The sequence below is a fragment of the Ambystoma mexicanum genome, chromosome 6p, assembly GCF_040938575.1.
Source record: "Ambystoma mexicanum isolate Mex_15411 chromosome 6p, UKY_AmexF1_1, whole genome shotgun sequence".
Classification (NCBI taxonomy): Eukaryota; Metazoa; Chordata; class Amphibia; order Caudata; family Ambystomatidae; genus Ambystoma; species Ambystoma mexicanum.
The window spans coordinates 1,470,240,003-1,470,258,902 of NC_090935.1; the positions used below are offsets into that span (position 1 = coordinate 1,470,240,003).

The 18,900-nt window shown below is 48.5% G+C and overlaps 1 protein-coding gene across 7 annotated transcripts in view; it reads left to right on the plus strand.

Moving 5' to 3' along the window:
* The first annotated feature begins 15,714 nt into the window (after positions 1–15,714).
* Positions 15,715–18,900, plus strand: part of PPEF2 (protein phosphatase with EF-hand domain 2) — a 703,213-nt gene continuing 700,027 nt past the window's right edge. For all 7 annotated transcript variants that reach the window (XM_069626300.1, XM_069626309.1, XM_069626302.1 and 4 more), the window contains exon 1: positions 15,715–15,963. The gene's annotated coding sequence lies outside the window, so the exon portion shown is untranslated. The remainder of the gene's footprint in view (positions 15,964–18,900) is intronic.

The following is an 18,900-nucleotide window of genomic DNA, read 5'->3' on the forward strand; positions in this document are numbered from 1 at the left end:
TTGCTACATTAAAACCTTCAAGTGGCAAATATTCCAACGGGAGTGCGCCGTCCTGAAGAAGATGGGCATCAACCGTGAAACAGCCTAGATGCTCCGCACCATCGAAACTACTTCCTGTGTATATGTCAGACCTAGTGTATATAGTAGGTCATGACAGTACAGTAGTCGACGTATGGCACCCCTTTTTCTAATTAGGAACTACCATTGCCTTGTCCACATATTTTTGGGGTTTTCTCTATATTGTTAAATGCGGCCATAGCCTCTGACCACCAGCCGGGTGACCCCCTTCAGCCGACTTGAGGTTCAGACAGCTTGGCAACATGAAGTTAATACTGACTGAATTTTCAGTCTGGTTTTATATTGGCACTTTGTTTCACTATGCACTTTATTCTACAACAATCTGCTGCTATTTAGAGATGAGCTCGTAACAAAATTTAAAATTTAATATGTATGTTTTAACAAATGGAATTTAAATAAAATATTCATGTTTTTCAATTATTGTTTGGTTTATATGGTCTGATCTGTGATTCCGAATTTCGGGGGCCCCCTCTCTCCCCAACCCATTGCCGGTCACCACTTTAACTTGAATTTTGTTTCCGCTGACACACTCTCTGTTCACTAGAACAGATAAATGCTCCATGTTCTTGGCATTAATTGTAGCTATCAAAAACCATTCCTGGGCCCTCATTACGACCCAGGCGGTAAGTTACCGCCTGGGTCGTACCCTTACCACCATGGCGTAAACTACGTTTACGCCATGGTGGTTGACGGATTTACCACCCCATTCCAAGGTGAGTGGGGCGGTAAATCCCCATTTCCCATTTTACCCTTCCCCATTTTCGCCCCATAGGGCATAATGGGAATGGGGAAAGGCGATAATTACGGCACCGTAAATTACGGTGCCGTAATTATCGCCAAGGTCCCTTTGCAGCATGGGGCCTCATTCCGAGGCTGGCGCTATCCATGGAGTAAATAGCACCATGGTAAGCAACCATGGAGCAATTTACTCCATGGAAATCCGGCATGGTGAATGGAGTAATTACCGGTCCATTCCAAGGTTGGAGGGACCGGTAATTCCCCATTCACCATACCGGTTCCCCATCCCCATTCCTGCCCCCATAGGACTCAATGGGAATGGGGAAGGAGTAAATTACGGCACCGTAAATTACGGTGCCGTAATTTACTCCAAGGTCCCTTTGCGGGTTGGATTTTTAACGCCTGCTAAAAGCAGGCGTTAAATGCCAACCCGCAAAAGGGAACTCGGAATATGGTGGTAAGTGTTAACGGTCACCGTTGCCATTAACGGTGACCGTTAACCCTTACCTCCAACCTCGGAATGACCCCCATGGATTTTAACGGCTGCAAAAAAGCAGCCGTTAAAAGCCATCCCGCAAAGGGAACCTTGTAATCAGGCATTAAGGGTCGGCGCCGTTTACGGCGCCGTAAACCCCTTAACGCCTGAGTCAGAATGAGGGCCCTGGTCTCGGTTTGGTATGTGTATTAATAGCATATGTTGTAGTGCAAGGAATGTAAGAAGAGTCGAATCTGCAGGAGTTGGGATTTGGTTTGATAGCGCTCTAAACTCAGAGGGAATGGGTACAGAGGAGTCCAGCTTCTACCAACTGTTCCATGGTCCCTTTTACAGCACTAGTTTTGAATAAGGGCCTCATTACAACCTTGGTGCTAAGTGCACCAACTTTACCACCATGGTGTAAACTCTGTTTACACCATGGTGGATGGCGGATTTACCGCCCCATTCCAAGGTGAGTGGGGCGGTAAATCCCCATTTCCCATTTTCCCTTCCCCATTCCCATTTTTGCCCCATAGGGCATAATGGGAGTGGGGAAGGCGCTAATTACGCCGCCGTAAATTACGGCGGCGTAATTAGCACCATGGCAGGTTAGCGCCATGGATTTTAACGCCTGCTAAAAGCAGGCGTTAAAATCAGAATCAGGCGTTAAGGGTTAACGGTGGCGTTAACCCTTAACGCCTGAGTTGTAATGAGGCCCTAAGTCTGATAGTGGATTTTCATTGCGTGTGTGTCTTGTGTTTTCATTGATTGTTTTGTACTTTTGCAACCTAAACATATGCATTTCTACAAATCACCATGCGGCTAGATTATCGATGAATTATATATGAATTATATATACGGGAAAAGAGGCTGTCAACATGTACAGGTCATAATTCGCAAATAGCATGTCCTTTCGATTTGTCCTTACTGCTCCCGTTCCCACGATATGAGAGTGTGGTCCATGGGTTACTCTTTGGTTATTTGGCACAAAGGCATGCACAATACCAGTCTCATTATTCTTGAGGCTGGGTGTTAATAGAGAACATGCCTAGGAAAGTTAGGAACCTCTGGTAACACGCAATGTATCAATTTGCTGATATGATATCCGATACCTCATTGAGCTGGATTCACTGAGTAGTAAACTAACTGCATGACTTTACTCTCGTCCTGATGTGGCAATGGATGCAAATCTCACTGAAAAGTTGAGCGACTGCAAACATAGCGTCTTATATAGTGTAGGTGTCATTAGTTTGGGCTATTGGATGGCGCTTGGCCATCTATAAGCCGAAACAATTGCATTAGAATACAGATAAGGAGAAATGGCATTTGAGGAGGGATAGAAAGCTTGTAGGTCTTGGTTGGTTATTTTCCCACCAATTGACTGCCCATGGCTATGCTATCCGCTATGGCCATTCCCACCCAGTTCTTGACCCTCCCCAAAACCAAAACACCTCCTCATGGGAATTCTTTGAGCTTGCTATCACGTTGCGGTACCTCACCACTCCATCCTTCCACAAAGCGCCACTTATACAAGAAGTCACAGGCACGAGGCTGATTATAACACGTCTTTTTTTCTCCTCTTTCTCCAACCTAATCCCCTTGCCTTCTGCTCACCCTACTCCCTGTGCCTTCCGTCTCCCTCCCACTTCATATGATCCAACCTGTGATCATCAGGACGACATCAAAACCACTCCCATTTTACACATGAAGTTAGCCTCACTCTATTTCGTCCATCAGTCTCTTGGTTTGTTCCTGGCTTGTTGTGGCCGTCCTGAGGGGTCCTCTGCAACCCTGTCTGGGCTAGAGTCTTCTGGAGGGTTCCAATCTCACCAGCAGATTCTTCTCTGCCATATGGTTTTTCTATTCCCCGTATTCCGACATGGCCTCTCCATGTTCCCCCATCCTGCGGCTCCAGGAACTTCCTAAAATGTGACAAATTCCTGGTTACTTGCCACTATCCATCCCCTGCCGTTATTATGCCGTTATTAGCAAGCCTATGACTCTGGTGACAGCCAGCGGAGTGTTGCTATATGCTGGTGTGTGTTTGTGCATGCAAGGTTGTCTTATAACTATGGTATCCCATTCCTGGAAGTCTGCTTCCCTCGCTCTTCATCTGTTGTCGGCATGTTGCTTCATGTCAGCCTTGTTACGTGCATCTCTCTCTCTCACTGCTTGGCCCTCAAGGTACCTTTCACCTGGCAAGGTGATGTGAGGTAGTCGAGTTCTGACATTTCGTCCAAACATAATTTCTGATGGAGTCCTCTCGGTGGTGCTATGTGGAGTATTTCAGTAGTCTCACAAAAGTTGGTATAGCACTTTCTCTAATGGTTCCCCCGTCAAGTGGGAAATCTGGACAGTCCTTTTCACGTTGCTCATGAATCGTTCTACTGTTCCATTGGCTTGAGGCCACAACAGGGTAATTCTTCTTTGTCTATATCCCATATATTCAGCAAATGTCTTAAAGTGATGTCCCATGAATGGGGGACCATTATCAGACTTGATGATTCGTTGCACTTCATACATTGTGAACATCCTGTCTAGGGCCGAGATAGTGTGATAGGCCGCTTTGGAGGCCACTAGCTGTATGTCCGGATGCTGGGAATATTAACCATTGCCACAAATATGTGCTTGCCCCCCGCAATGGGCCCAAAAAATCAATGGCCACTATATCCCATGCATGCTCGGGCAGCTCCGACATTCATAGAGAATCAGGTCGTGTGTGTGGATTGATGACAGTGTAAGTGGGGCAAATTTAAGCAGCACTTCAACTTGGCTATACAGGTGGGGATCCAGATCTTTTGGCGCAGGAGCCTCTTCATGGATACTATGTCCCAGTGCCCCTTATGTGCAAATTCCAATATCTTTCTCCTCAGATTCTGAGGTATGCCTTTCAAGAGTAGCCCTTCTTCAGCCCATGTTAGTTCTTTCCTTACTAGGAGTAATCTTTCAATGTCTCTTTCAGTCCACGGACAGGTGCTCCTTCCCATTTGTTTTGCTTGATTCCTTCTGCCGGACCGTAGGCATCTTAGGATGATCTGGATGCCGGGGTCATCTTCCAACTCCTGAAAGATCTGGTTAACATCTACCCCTTCTGGGGTGGCCGCTTGGACCACATAGTGGATATACTGGTCTGCCATTGTGGGCTCTGTTTCCGCTGATGGAATTAGATGACGGGATAGATAATCGTCCAGGTTCTCTTCTTTGCCAGGCCTGTGTACAATGCAAAACTGATAGTCCTGTAGCCGGAGGCCCCATCTGGCTATTCGGGGGTGCATTTTTGCCTGGGGGTTTCCAAATTTGAACAGGAGGGCTTGATGATCAGTCAAAACAGTAAATGGTTTTCCATATAGAAAGAGGTGAAAGTGTTCACAGGCCCATACTACGGGCAGTCCCTCTTTTTCGGCCTGTGAGTACGCCTATTCCATAGGATTTAGACTCCTGCTAGCATATGACACTATGTACTTTCTGTCTGGCGATTCGGGTTCCACTTGAGCAAGGATGGCTCCTAGTCCTACGGGACTGGCATCCACCGTGAGCTCAGTTTCCTGCGCCGGGTTGAAATAGGCCATGTTATCTGCTGATGAAATGCGAAGCTGGATGGTTTCAAGCACTTCCTCGAAGGCATCGGTCCATATGAAAGGCACCTGTTTCTTGGTGAGTGTATGGAGGTGCTCACGCACAGGTGCAAGGTTCTGTGTATATCTCGTACAGTAGCTGGCAAGCTCCGGGAACAAGCATAGATTGGATACGTTGGTGGGTGGTTCCACGTTGGTGAGGGCAGCCACCTTTTCCTGGTCTGGCATCATTCCTTGCACTGAGAATATATGACCAAAGAACTGCAGAGTTTCTTTTAGAAATTCACACTTCTCATATTCACAGTGTGGTTGGTTGCCTCCAGTGCCATGCATACACTGGCCACGGTGTTGTCATGCTGGTCCTGATCCTTTCCGAATACCAGTATGTCGTCACTATAGTTCAGACAATTGGGGATTTGTTTAATGATGTAAATCACTGCCTGAAAAAGCTCTGCAGCCGAAGATCCCCCGAAGCTTCATCGCTTTTACCTGAACAGTCCTACTTTTGTAATGAACATCGTGATATATCTGGACTCTTCACTCAGCTGTACCTGGTGGTGTCCTTTGTTGAGAAAACTTGTGCTCCATTCAATAGATGGATCATGTTTGTTATTCTTGGGGCTCGGTGTTTCTCCCTCATGATAGCCTCATTAGGTCTGCGCATGTCAACGCATATTCTAATGATATCAGAATCTTTCTTGAGAACCAGAACTATGGGCGAGACACAAGGGGTGGGTCCAGTCGCTGGCTCGATGATGTCTTGCTCAAGCAGGTTATGTAGTTCCTCCGCCAACTGCCTCTGGATGTTTATCGGTATGCCCCGGTAGTGTTGGACTATCATGCGCAATTCTTAGTTGATATGGAGATGTATTTGCTTGTCCCCCAATTTGCCTATCCCTTTGAACAACTTGGGAAATAATTGTTCCATTTTGTCTGTCGTATCGATGTATTTGTGTGCCATGAGGCAATGTAATATGTGTATCAGCCCCATGTCCATAGCAGCCCTAAAACTCTATACATCTACTTCCGGCAGCAGCTTCAAGTATTTGTATTTGCATTCCTCCATGAAATATCCCTTGTATGGCAGGGGTGTTCTGGACCCATATGAATGTATATTTACTTCGGCAGGTTTGAGTGTCGGGACACCTTGGTTATTACCATATATTTCTTTGCTGATAACATTTACGGTAGCCCCTCTGTCTATTAGGAATAATGCTGACAGTCCTTGTATCTGAAGTAGCAGAATAGGGCTACTTCCTTTGCCATCGGGTTTCCTAGGCCGTATAGGTGCCCTTTCCTTTGTGGTTCTTCTTGTGCAGGCTGTCTGGATCCTTGTTTCCTCCTGGAATCTTCACCCGAAGAATAGCTGGATCCGCTGTCTGAGGCAGATTGTTCTATCAGACACCTCACGTATCGTTTGGGTCTTCGCTGGTATGTCGACCGGGAGGAGCGACGAGTACATCATTCAAGCAGTGATTTATCTGGTAGCCGACTCTCTTCCATTCAGTCTTTGTGACATCTGTGTGGGGTTTCATATGGTGTTGACGCCCCCATGTGAGACGTGGCAGACAAATCTTTTAGTCTGAATGTTACCAGTTGTGTGCCTTCTCCTCTTGTCTGACTGTGGGACATGCAGCATACTGCTTTGAAGTAGTTCTCTCCTCGGTATGCTGTGCACTGCTGACCCAGGACGGGGCACACCCCTTCCTGTGGAAACTCATAGCCGCATCAGTAGCAAAAAGGTTCACTATTCTGTTGCTGCATTGAGAATGTGGACACCTTGTGGATGGTTTCTGATGCTTGGGTCGATACTTTGATGTTGCCCATCGCTTACACCTGTAGTTCCAGAACAATGTTGAATCTGGCTATCTTCAGGATCTCGTCTAACGACCGCTGCTTCTGCAGGAGGCCTTTCTGGGAATTCAGGAGACTCGTATCCCGTGAAAATTTGAGATCTCAGGGCCTCTTCACTTGAGTAATTGTTGAAATTGTAGTGCTTCATCTGCACATGCAGTTGCATTACAAAAGAGTCCCCTTTATTTTGATTGGTCGTGTGGAATACATGTCGCTCGTAATCCACATTGGAGTGAGGGGTGAAGTACTCAGTAAGTGCCTCTCGGAGGCCCGTGTACATGTCTGTAGTTTCAGCCGGGAGTTCGTCCACGATATCTCTCAAGTTGGGCCCTATGGCCAGTGAAAGCAGGCTGTGCTTCTTTTTGTCATCCAATGGGCCTATGGCTTGTATGTACACATAAAATCTCTGACCCAATTTTTCCATCTGGGCCCCACGGGTACTGGTCTCCATGAGGTCAAAATGGCCTGGCAATTGCATGGCCAAACTGTCCTGTAGCCTCAACGGCAGGCCCCCTTGTGGTGTGGGAGGTGGCGTGGTAGGCAGTGCTATTTGGCCATGTTCAGAAATCTTGCGTCAGCTGAAACACCTTGCGCAGGTCACCAGAACTCAGCCCTGATTTTCCGTGGCAGCCGTAATCTCTACTGCTTAGAACAAAGTCCTTGTGGACCCTGGCCCCTTCTGCACTTTTCAGAGCGTTAGGGTTAGACAGGTCATGGATTCCAGCCTGAGGATGTGTCTGGGTGGTCCTCCCGCTTTTGCCAGCTTGTGCTATAAGTGTTCAACAGTGGCCATGGAGAACAAGGCCCGTGGCACAGAGGATAAGGCAGTCGGCTTGTTCAAACTTGATACATGTGCCACTCCCTGTGCACACAAGTTTAATTGCTGCTGCAGGCCCTTGTACTACCTTGACTATAGTCGGCCAGTTTCCTTCCCACTCCGGGTCTCACTGTGCACTCCTGTGCAGCCTCCAGTGAATTCCGCCAGTGCATGCTGCATCGGCAAGTGCTGACACATTGAAGATTTTACATGCCAACCTCAGGGTTCATCGTATAAGCAGGGATGATGTTTTCCATTTGTCGCTAGTATCACTTTTCAGTACCTCACCACTCCAGCCTCCTACACAGCGTCACTAAGATGGACGGGCTCGGCCTCTGCAGCGGTGGCGCAGCAAAGAAAACACGCAGACACAGAGCTCTGCATACACACGTCTACCTTTTTTTAACATTCAACTGGAGCTTCCCTTTTCCCCGCCCCCTCCCGCATCACTTCCCCTCCTTCGTCACTTCCCTTCTTCCTCCCGCCCCCGTTCCCTTGGAGACATCAACGTGACATCTCCCCCCTTTTTAAACAGTTACCAGATTCTTCACAACGGGCGACAGTCTGGTGGGCCTCTAGTCCATTTCCTCAATCCATCAGCGAGGTCTGTTCCGGGCCCTCTGCGGGCGCGCCTGACTCCTCCCTGGTGACGGTCCACTCTCGGCATTTTCCTTCCCCATATCTGGCTCTGACTCATCAGAGTCCCATTGATCTCCTTGGTAGGGATCATCGGATTCATAATCCCAATGAGCTTGCAGTCTCCCACTTCGACGCCTGGTCCCCGTCTGTGGAAGTTCTTTGAAGTGGGACGAGTTCCTTGTGACGGACCCCTCCAACCCTTAGGATCCCTTCTTCTGGGTGACAAGCAGGGGTTCATCGCGAAACGCTGACATGTGCTTGTGCGTCATGGTTTGTCTGACCGCCACCACGTCTCCTACCTCTATTTGGGCTGCCTATGCCCGCCGGCGTGTATCTGCGTATTCCTTCTTTCGGGCTTTTGCTGCTTTGTCCTGCTCCCGCACTTCCTGGTCTAGGGCAGGAGGTGCACTGATTGCCTCGGTCTGGGGAATGCGCCTTTGGGTGTTTCGTCCAAACATTAGTTCAGCCGGGGTCTTCCCTTTGGTGCTATGGGGCGTCCCCCTGTAGTCTCTCATGAGTTGGTTTAGTACCTGCTCGTATGGCTGTCCTGTCAGCCGGGCAATCTGTAAGGCTCTCTTGAGGTTTGCCATAAATCGTTCAATCATCCCATTGGCTTGGGGCCACAGGGGAGTGATCTTCCTATGGTGAAACCCAAGGTACTCGGCGAATTGGGCGAACTGATGCCCACAAAACGGGGGTCCATTGTACGCCTTGAGTACTTTTGGTACTCCATAGGCCGAGAACATGTGGTCCAAAGCGAGATGACATGGTGGGCTGCAGTCGATGATATTAGTTGAAAATCAGGGTACCGTGAGTACTCGTCCATCACGGCCAAGACGTATTTTCCTCCTTCGATAGGTCCAAAGAAGTCGGCTGCGACTGACTCCCAAATTCTGTGCGGGAGCTCGGACATGACCAGTGGTTCGGGGTGGCGATTTGGCATGATGAGGCAGCATGTAGGACACGCTTTCAGTGCTGCCTCTACCATGGTGTCCATGTGGGGAAACCATACCTTTTGGCGGAGCATGCGTTTGGTGGATACCATGCCCCTATGGGTCTCATGGGCTAGCTCAAGGACTTTTGCTCTCATGGCTTCAGGGATTACCAGTTTGCAGTCTTTCAAGAGCAAGTGATCTTCAGACGATGCAAGCTCATCTTTCACTTTTAACAGGCGTTCCACGTCCTCCTGCACCTTGCCTCCCACGGCTCTCCCCCTTTCCTTAGCCCTTCGCCACAGTCCATACTCCAGTCCTTCACAGATGATGCGACATGCCAGGTCACTCTCGGTCTCTCGGGCGAGCGTCTCCATGTTGACTCCCTCTGGCGTGGTCTGGTGCATGAGATATCTCATGTATCTGTCGGCCACTGAGGGTTCGGGTGCGCACTCCTCCCGTGGTCTCCTAGATAGGAAGTCTTCCAGGTTTTCGTCTTTTCCTGGCCTGTGTGTGATATCAAATGCATAGTCCTGTAGTCTCATCGGGCGATTCGCGGAGGCATCTTGGCTTGAGGATTGCCGTATAGGAATAGTAGGGCCTGGTGGTCTGTGACTACCTGGAACGGTTTCCCATACAGGAACAGGTGAAAGCGCTTACACGCCCATAGGGCGGCGAGCCCTTCCTTCTCTGCCTGAGAGTATGCCTGTTCGGTGGTGGACAGGCTGCGGCTGGCGTAGGCCACTATGTGTTTCTGAGAGGGGTCCTTGGGTTCGAGTTGTGCCAGGATGGCTCCCAGAACCACGGGACTGGTGTCGACGGTCAGCTCGGTCTTCCTGCGGGGGTCATAGTACGACATGTTTTCCGCTTTCGCAACCCTTTCTCTTATTGTTTCGAACGCCTTTTGACAGTCATTGGTCCACTCGAACTTCACATCCTGATGTGTTAGTTGCCTCAGCGGCTTGCTGACGGGCGCGAAGTCCCTGATGTATCGATTGCAATAACTGGCCAGGCCCAGGAAAGACCAAAGTTCTGACACATTAGCTGGGGCGGAGGTGTCATTTAGTGCCGCTACCTTATACGGGTCGGGAGTCATTCCTTACTCTGAGAAGACGTGTCCGAAGAACTTTAGTGTGTTTTTACGGAATTCCCATTTGTCCCTGTTCAAAGTGAGGTTGGCGTCGTGCAGGGCCTTGCATACTTTCATCAGGGTCTCATTGTGCTTGTTTGCATCTGTTCCAAACACCTGTATGTCATCTGAGTAGTTGAGGCAGTTTGGGATGTGCTGTTACGCTCACCTGATATCCACGGGGACGCCTGTATGACCTGGTTGCTGGATTTCCCCCAGATGTACTCAATTCAGGATGATGTCTTCTATGGCAGGTGGGCCTGAAAACACAGGAGGACTGTGCTTAGGTTCAGATTTCGTTTCCTCCCACCAGCCCCTTAGACTCGACCTGAAGGCCCCCCCTCCTCACCTTGTTATGATGTCTGGCGTGCTCTCTGTCCTGCTTTCTGCGCAGGGGCGCGTAGTTTCTGCGGGTAGAAGCGACCGGGTTAACTTCACTGATGCCAACCCATTCAAGTATCTTTAAAGAGGTAAGTTCGATTATAGTAGTCTTTGAGGGCCTATGCTTTCCTGCGTGCTATTAATGTCTTTCCCTGATTGTTTCCCCCTTAGGTATGCCGAGGTTTGCTGGGTGCGCTGCTTGGGTTCGGCTCCTGCCAGGATTTATGGACGCGGAGCGTATGAAGAAAGGTAGGTCCAGCGCGAAGTGTGGCGCGCTAAGGTCTTTTTGGGCTAACCTGTATTCTTTATTCCTTTTCAGGTTACAATGGTCTTTCTGGGCGTGCAGTGTTTTCCAGAGTGGAACCGGCCAATATATGCCCAGCCAGGTGAGGAGATTTTGGTTACTGCTGCGCTTGCCGTGAGTAGCCTGTTTAACGTTGTCCCTTTTTCTCTCCTCCCCAGGTGCTTCGTTCCGGTGTGAGTGCGATGTCCTGAAGATGCTGCAACGGGATGGAAGACCGCGAGCAGCTGGGATCGAAGGATGGAAGACTGCACGTAAGCTGGAACTGCTAATAATGTCTTTTGTCTCCTCTGCAGGTCCGCGATTCCAGGAACGTCGGGTGCTGCTCTCTGAACACGGTGAGCGTTACGCTGCTGGCTGCAGAATAACGCGAAGCACGTTCTTTAGCTTGGGTTTGGTTTATATAGCCTACCCTGTAAAGTAGTCTGGGTAAAGTAGTCCGGGCTACCACACCCTAAAACACTGCACCGCACAGTCTGCTTCTTAGGGACTAGAATGTGTGGGTGCCTCCATGTTGGCTGCAGGCCTCCATATGAAAAGTAGTCCCTTCAAGTCCCATTCCAAATATGAGCCTGGCGCCAAAGGCGCCAGGACTGACTCCAGGAGAGTCTCCGGTGACAATACAAGGCCCTTGGGACCCAAATGAACCCCGAGCCCTAACCCTACCTGGCATGTGACCATGCCAGTGGGGTTCTGGGTCACGGGTCGTGAGATGTGCTTGATGATGTTATGGATCTCGGCCTGTAATATTTCTGCCGCCGAGGACACCCCAAAACAAAGTCTTTTGTACCTAAAGAGGCCGACGTGAGTGACAAATGTTATGTTGCTGCTCTCGGGTTGTACAACTAGCTGGTGGTACCCCTTTTGCAGGTCGAGTTTGGAAAAGACCTTCGCCCCATTCAGAATATGAATCATGACCGTGATTCGGGGCGCTGGGTGTCTCTCCCTTTGGATGGCTTGATTCGGGCGCTGCATGTCTACGCACAGTCGTATGGCCCTGGATCCCTTTTTGGGGACCGGGACAATTGGGGACACCCACGTGGTGGGTCCTGTGGCCCGTTCAATAATGTCCTGTTCCAGTAGTTTCTGGAGCTCATCCTCAACCTTTTTCTGGATGTTGACCGGAATTCCGCGGTAAGGTTGGGCTACAGGGCGTATGGAGTTGTCCACATGGAGTTTGATTTGCCTATTTTTAAGTTTGCCAATTCCCTTGAATATTTTGGGGTATAGATTGTTGATCATTTCAACCGGGTCTATGTACTGGACCATGTAGTGGACCATGATGTTGTATAAAATATGTATCAAACCCATGTCGACAGCCGCCTTAAAGCTTAGAACGCAGGCACTGTCTGTCTCTGTGGCCAGGACGTGTATCAGTATCCTCATTTTGTGTCCTTTATAGCGACAGAGCCCGCTGAATTGTCCCAGACACTTTAGGAGTGTCTTGGCCCCGTATGCATATATGTCAACAGTTGCTGGATGTAGCTTGGGTTTCTGAGGGAGGTCGGTGTAGACTTTCTCACTTACCACGTTTACCGTGGCTCCCGTGTCTATGAGAAACTCCGTTGGTCTCTCCTGAAGTTTGATGATGAGTGTTGGGCTGTGCGCTGTTGCAGTGGGGTTGCCCAGGCCGTATACATAGGCCTTTTTCTTCTGGTCGCTCCCTGATGAGCTAAGGTCAGAGTCTGTGGGGGATTGTTCCACCAGGTATCATACATGGTGTCTTGACCTGCGCTCGGGTCTTGAGCGCATTACAAACCTTCTTCTTTCTCTCCTCTTCTGCCGGTCCTCTCCTGAATCTCTGTCTCTCTGGTCACCGGTGGGTTGACTCGGGGTGGTCTGAGCGCTTGGGGATGGGTTGTTGTTTGAGGACTCCCTGTACCTACCTCTCGAGCGTGGAGGGTTGTCTTTGGGTCGGTCTCTCCCTCGGTCTCGAAATAGTTTGCATACGGCTTTGAAGTGCCCTTCTTCGCCACAAGAGGTGCCGTGTTGTCCGATTGCGGGGCATGTTACGTAGTGCAGGTATTCAAACCCGCATTTGTAACAGAAAAGCTCTTCAGTTTTCCTCTCCAATTGAAGTCTATTTACGTTTTCCCCTGCGCTGGTGTTGCCAAAACTCTCCACTTGGGAGTCAATGGCCCTTTCAACTCTTGCTAGCGTTAGTATTTCCTCCAGCGTGAGGGATTTTTGAAGTAGCTTCCTGCGGAAAGCTTGGGACTCGCATCCTGAGATGATCTGCGACCTCAGTGCTTCGGTGTTTAAGTAGTTTGCGAAGTCGCAGTGGTTTAGCTTGGTGCGTAGTCTCATTACATATACGTCCATGGTTTCCCCTTTCGCCTGCTTGATGCTGTGAAATAAGTGACTAGCGCATCTTTGAGGTCCTGGATCGAGTCTATGGAGTCAGGGGGCATTTCATTGATTATATCACGTGTGGCAGATCCAACGGCCAACTTTAGGAGGCACACTTGCCTGGCGTCAACGACTGGCCCTGCGGCTCCCATGTACAGATCAAAGTCTCTGATGCACTTGGTCCACCTGGGACCCATGTTGCTAGCGTCCGTCACATTGAATGCTCCTGGCATCTGGGCTGCCAGTGTGTCTAGTAGTTGATACGGCACGTGATCTGGTGTTGGCGCCGCTGGCGCTGGGGGCCCATTCCCTTGTGCCTGTGCTCCTTGTCCATCATCTTGTCCCGACATTTTGCTCAGGGGGTGGTTACTTACTGGATGTGCGCGTTACTGGCTGCTCCCTCTTCTTGATGGCTGCCGCTGGGGCACAAGCACCATCCCTTGGGTGTGTTGAGTACCTGGATGAGGGTCCTCTGTACTTTCTCCCCTCCTTACAGAGAGTGGCTTCCCCTATCACCGGCATTGATGGCCGCCACATGTGGCACGAGCACCATCAGTTTGTCCCGAACCTCTTCTGGGGGCCTTCACAGTACCAGCGGCCTGGAGCCCTTTTGCCGTGAGCGGTTTTCCTCTTTCTGGCAGTGTGCACGTGCCGTGCGCCTCTCTCTCTCCGTGTGGGCCTGGAGCCATGAGGAGGCTCTCTCCTCCGTGGGGAAGCACGTGTGCTGTGTGACTTGCGAGCCGGCCGCCATGGGGGGGGCTCACTCCTTCGTGGAGGGCACATGTGTCTTGCCACCCCGTCGTGGCTGCAGGCTGGAGTTCCACGACCCCTCTGCACCAGTAATCACCGCTGCAGCCCGGGCTGCGTGCTGTGAGCTGCACCAACTAAGCGGGCCCATGTCCTCGGGTGCTCTGCTCCTCCTCTGTGTGTTCGTGGTGGGCGGATAGCAGCGCTCTCCTCCGAGAACTGCTCTGCTAAATTCACCGCCCTCCTCGTCGCCATTGTGATGGCCGGGCACGGCCTCTGCAGCGGTGGCGCAGCAAAGAAAACACACAGGCACGGAGCTCTGCATACACACGTCTACCTTTATTAACATTCAACTGGAACATCCCTTTTCCCCACCCCCTCCCGCATCACTTGCCCTCCTTCGTCACTTCTTCTTCCTCCCACCCCCGTTCCCTTGGAGACATCAACGTGGCAGTCACTTATATAAGAAGGCGCGGACACCAAGCTGATTATAACACGTTTTTATTTCTCCTCTTTCTCCAACCTAATCCCCTCCCCTTCCGCACACCCCGCTGCCTGTGCCTTCCGGCTCCCTCACACATCATGTGATCCAACCCGTGATCAGGACGACATCACACTTGCTTTAATCAAGCCGTACCATCAAACTTTGTACTGAAAGGGCCTGCCAGTATTTTTGCAAAGCAGTCTTCTAATGGTTAATGACTTTATTGCCATTGTAAACATGGTAGTGGTATAATACAAATTTCTTAACCAGGTCTGCCTTCAGCCACTCAATTTATAAGCAGTAATCGTTTTCTTCACTGAAGGCCTGTTAAAAACAAGCATTGGCAAAACTAATAGTTTTGGCGTGCGTATAAGTATTAGGCATGTGCTAGGCACTGCTATTAGATAGCCATGTACTTGGGCCATTTTGCACCTGCTACCATCAATGGCCAGTTAATACCACTACGGTAGTGCCTGGCAAGTGCCTTTCCCATGCCTACACAAAAGCCCAAACTGTTGGATTTGCCTTATTTCATGTCCAACAGTGGCAGTGATTGTAAGAAAATGGCTATTGTTTAATTTAAAAGTGCCAGAAGCACGGCCCACACCCCCCGAATATTATCTAATCTAAGCCCCAGTGGATAGATACCAATAAAATCAAGGCCTACGGCTCATATTTATTGATGTAGTACGGAAAATGACACTTTTTTTTGCCAAAAGTCATTTCATTTGACAAATGTGCTTGGAAAAAATAAAATACGTCCAATATTAATTTGATTGGGGAAGCCCCCTGGCCTTGCCTCTAAAATGGAATGGATTGGATTTGGACTACAGTATTTGGCGAGAAATTTTATTAAAAGTTTTAATTTGGCCCATTTCCTGATGAAATAGTGGGTTCTCGAAACCGATCAAACTGGGCCCCGCACTATTATAAATAAACACGTCCAATGTTGGCACGGTTAAATTACCTATTCTCAATTTGCCAACATTACAAACCCCACCTCGCTGAACGTGGTGGAAGATGAAGTAACAGAAACGAACCACTAGCTACATCGGTGAGAGGAGGGGACGCGTGTCTGGAGACGGTGCCCCCAACAGCGAGCGGCGCAGCGAGAGATTCCTTTCAAAACTAATCCTAATCCATTTCAGATCTCTTCAGTGTCTTAACGTGTCACATGGGAGAGCGCGTAAAGCTTCTCGCGCTGGAGCTGCGTAAATAAATCACACGGTTTTGCAGCCTTCGGACGAGCACGCCACAGGGCTCTGTGGCGACTATTGTGGGATTGGCTGTAATGCCCAGTAGCGGCTGCTATCGTGTTGGCACAGCATAACCCATGAATGAAGATGTTCGCGTGACATTTGAGGACTCCCACCGCAGCACGTTTCTTTGGCTAAGGAGAAAAACGAACCAGTCACTTGGCTATCTACCACGGCATGGATGCGTGAAAGGCTGGGCCACAGAGAGGTAAATCGGTTGAGTTCATGTGGGCGCTGACCCACAATACCGCCGCAACTATGTTTTAAACGCCAACTGGCAACTGTAAGTAACACAGGAACCCCCCTCGCCACTTTCTCACCTTCAGGGGAGGGTCTGGGAAATACAACATGCCTAACGCAGCTCAGGCCATTTCCAAAGTCGAAATGCAGAAATCCGAGGGAGCCTGAAAAGATTGCGGGAATGCTGTATTTAGCCAAAATATATGTGTTGCCATCAAGACCTTAGAATGGTGGGTGAGGTGGTCCAGATTCTGTTAATGGTTCACTACGGGGGTTTATCGATCTTAATCAGTTTTAAGATCTTATTTTATTGGCTTGATGTCATATAATGTAACCTTGACAGCTACTCAATATTATGGCGTTAATTTCAAACAATGTTGCAATGTTGTAGCACTCCTACCAACACATGTTGGAGTTAACACAACTCTTCAGCAGGATACACAATACATCCTAAATTTTCAAGAAGTTATCCATATATCATTCCAGGTTTGTATAGTTTGTGTTGTGTGTGGAGTGTATCAGGTAATAATATCCCTATATGGTCGTCATACATAATGTCACCTGGAAAAGTTTGTGGCAACATTATATGGGTGTCCATATATATATAGGGACAGGGGGTGCGGGGGTGCCACCCCCCCCCCACCCCTGCTCCCCTTGAAATAAAGCTTTGGGGGTTGCAGGGGTGTCCCCCTCATGTTCCATGTAATAATGTCTCAGCAAAAAACAGCAATTTTTGGGCGAATTTTGTGCATGGCAAAATTTTTGCAGGGACGTTATCACATGGAACGGTGTGGAGCCTGTGCATGGTGGATACTCCGTCAAAGCGTGCTTCAGTGTGTGGCAGTGCAGTCTACACAAATCTGCAGAAGCCAAGCTGAGTGTGAAGATGCATTGCTCAAGAGTTTGTTCGGCTGCGCCTCATGAAGGTCGCTCCCAAACATCAATGCGTGTTCGACGACATACTTTGGAGCTCAACACTGGGAGCTAAGCTTTCTTACAGATAAACAGATGAATGATTCATCACAATGCAAAGCTCATGAGTCATTCTTTGCACATTTCAATAACTAATCGTCCCAACTAACCAGATGAATGACCTTCAATTTTTAAAATTGCTCTCACAGAAACAAATATATTTTGCTAGTATCAAGTACATGTAGTCCACTACACAAAGATTATTTTTTCCAACACATTTACCCACTTTTGTTTCAAAAACGTTACTATGTTTAAGACCGATCTGCAATGGCACATACTCCCCGGTATTAACCAATCAAGGGGAAGCCAATCCTTGTCTCTGATGCAGCACTGCAAGGTTTATTTGTTCACACTGGTTGATTTGTCATTTCTTTTATTTCATTTATTGTGATTTATACAGGTCAGGTAAAATTGCTTTATTTCGGAAACAATAATCCATAAAAGAACAACAGAAATGAATACATAAGACGATCTGCCAAATATAAACCCAATAATATAAAAGACATAAAATACATCACCATAGAGTTCTAGAAATAACCATCATAAAATCCAATCATCATCCTACACATAAAGTCGACACTCATAAATACCTAAAGACTTTGATAACCCAGAAAAAGTGCTCATACTTATTTAAAAAAGAAGAAATTAGCACATGAGAATGGGAGCATCTTAAATTCCTGAGCTGATTCCTTTTTCACGCACTCTCCACCCTCTCCGAATATATACCGAGACTGACCACTACTTTCAAAAGGAAATATAAAGCCGGGCGATCCTGCACAAAGCTGCAGCCCTTTAGGAGGGTTACCAACCATCTCTCTCTCAATATGGAATATCCAGGGCAAAAGAAGGTGAAGTGTGCCTGGTCTCGAAGATAAGCTTTGAGACCAGTACGGACAAGAGAATAAGTAGAAGAGTGAATTAGAAAAGGAAGGGAATTCCAGTGTAGAGGGACCAAAAGAGAAAAAGAGCAGCAACGGGATGAGGCACAGGAGGGTTTTGGAACAACCAGCCGATAAGTGGATTCAGAATGAAGAGATCTGGCTGGAACATAGAAAATACAAGAGAAGCAAGGTACGGAAGGGCAAGACCATCAAGATATTTGAAAACCATAGAAAGAAAGCAAAGACGTGACTCCAAGGACAGGATAGAAGCAGAAGAAAGAGCAGCAGAAATAGAAGTGCAAGGAGATAGTCGAAAGAGTAAGCAAATAGCAGAATTATAGATAGAACGAAGGGGAGCGAGACAAGTTGCTGGCAGTCCAATCAACAGAAAGAACAATAAATAAATGCGGGAAAAAGGGGGTAAAACAAGAAGCTTAGTGGCATGGAAAAACCGAAAAGGGCGAGCACAACAGATTAAAGGAATTCAAGTGAAGAAAGTGAGAGGCAGATTGTATGAAGACATAAGTGAAGAGCGAGGAATAATATAGAGAGAGAATAAGAATGGGCCAAGGACTGAACCCTGAGGGACACCATGTAGAAGAACATGGGGTGGCGAGAGCTGACCCGCCAAAGAAACAGAATAGGTACGGCTAGAGAGGTAGGACCTAAATCAGGAGCAAGGAGAACCCATAATATCCAACGATGTAAGTGTAGATAGCAGAAGAATAGGATGATCAACCGTGTCACAAGCAGCAGAAAGACCTATTAGAATGAGACTAGAAGAACGTTTGAAAGAAAAATGACACTAGCCGTCGCCATATTACTATTCTTCCATTTTCAAAGCACAGGGTTCACAACAAAGGTGGTCTCTTGACACTCAGCCAACTGTGGAGGCGGGTAGGAGAACTCCCCGCTTCAAGAGTTAGGCTCTCAGTGCTCTGCAGAAGGCCAAGGTGCTTCAGGATAAACAGGATTTGTTAAGGGAGGCAGTTCCCGAGTGGAGAGGTGATGATGTAAAGACACAACCTCCTGAGAATGTTTTAGTTTATAAG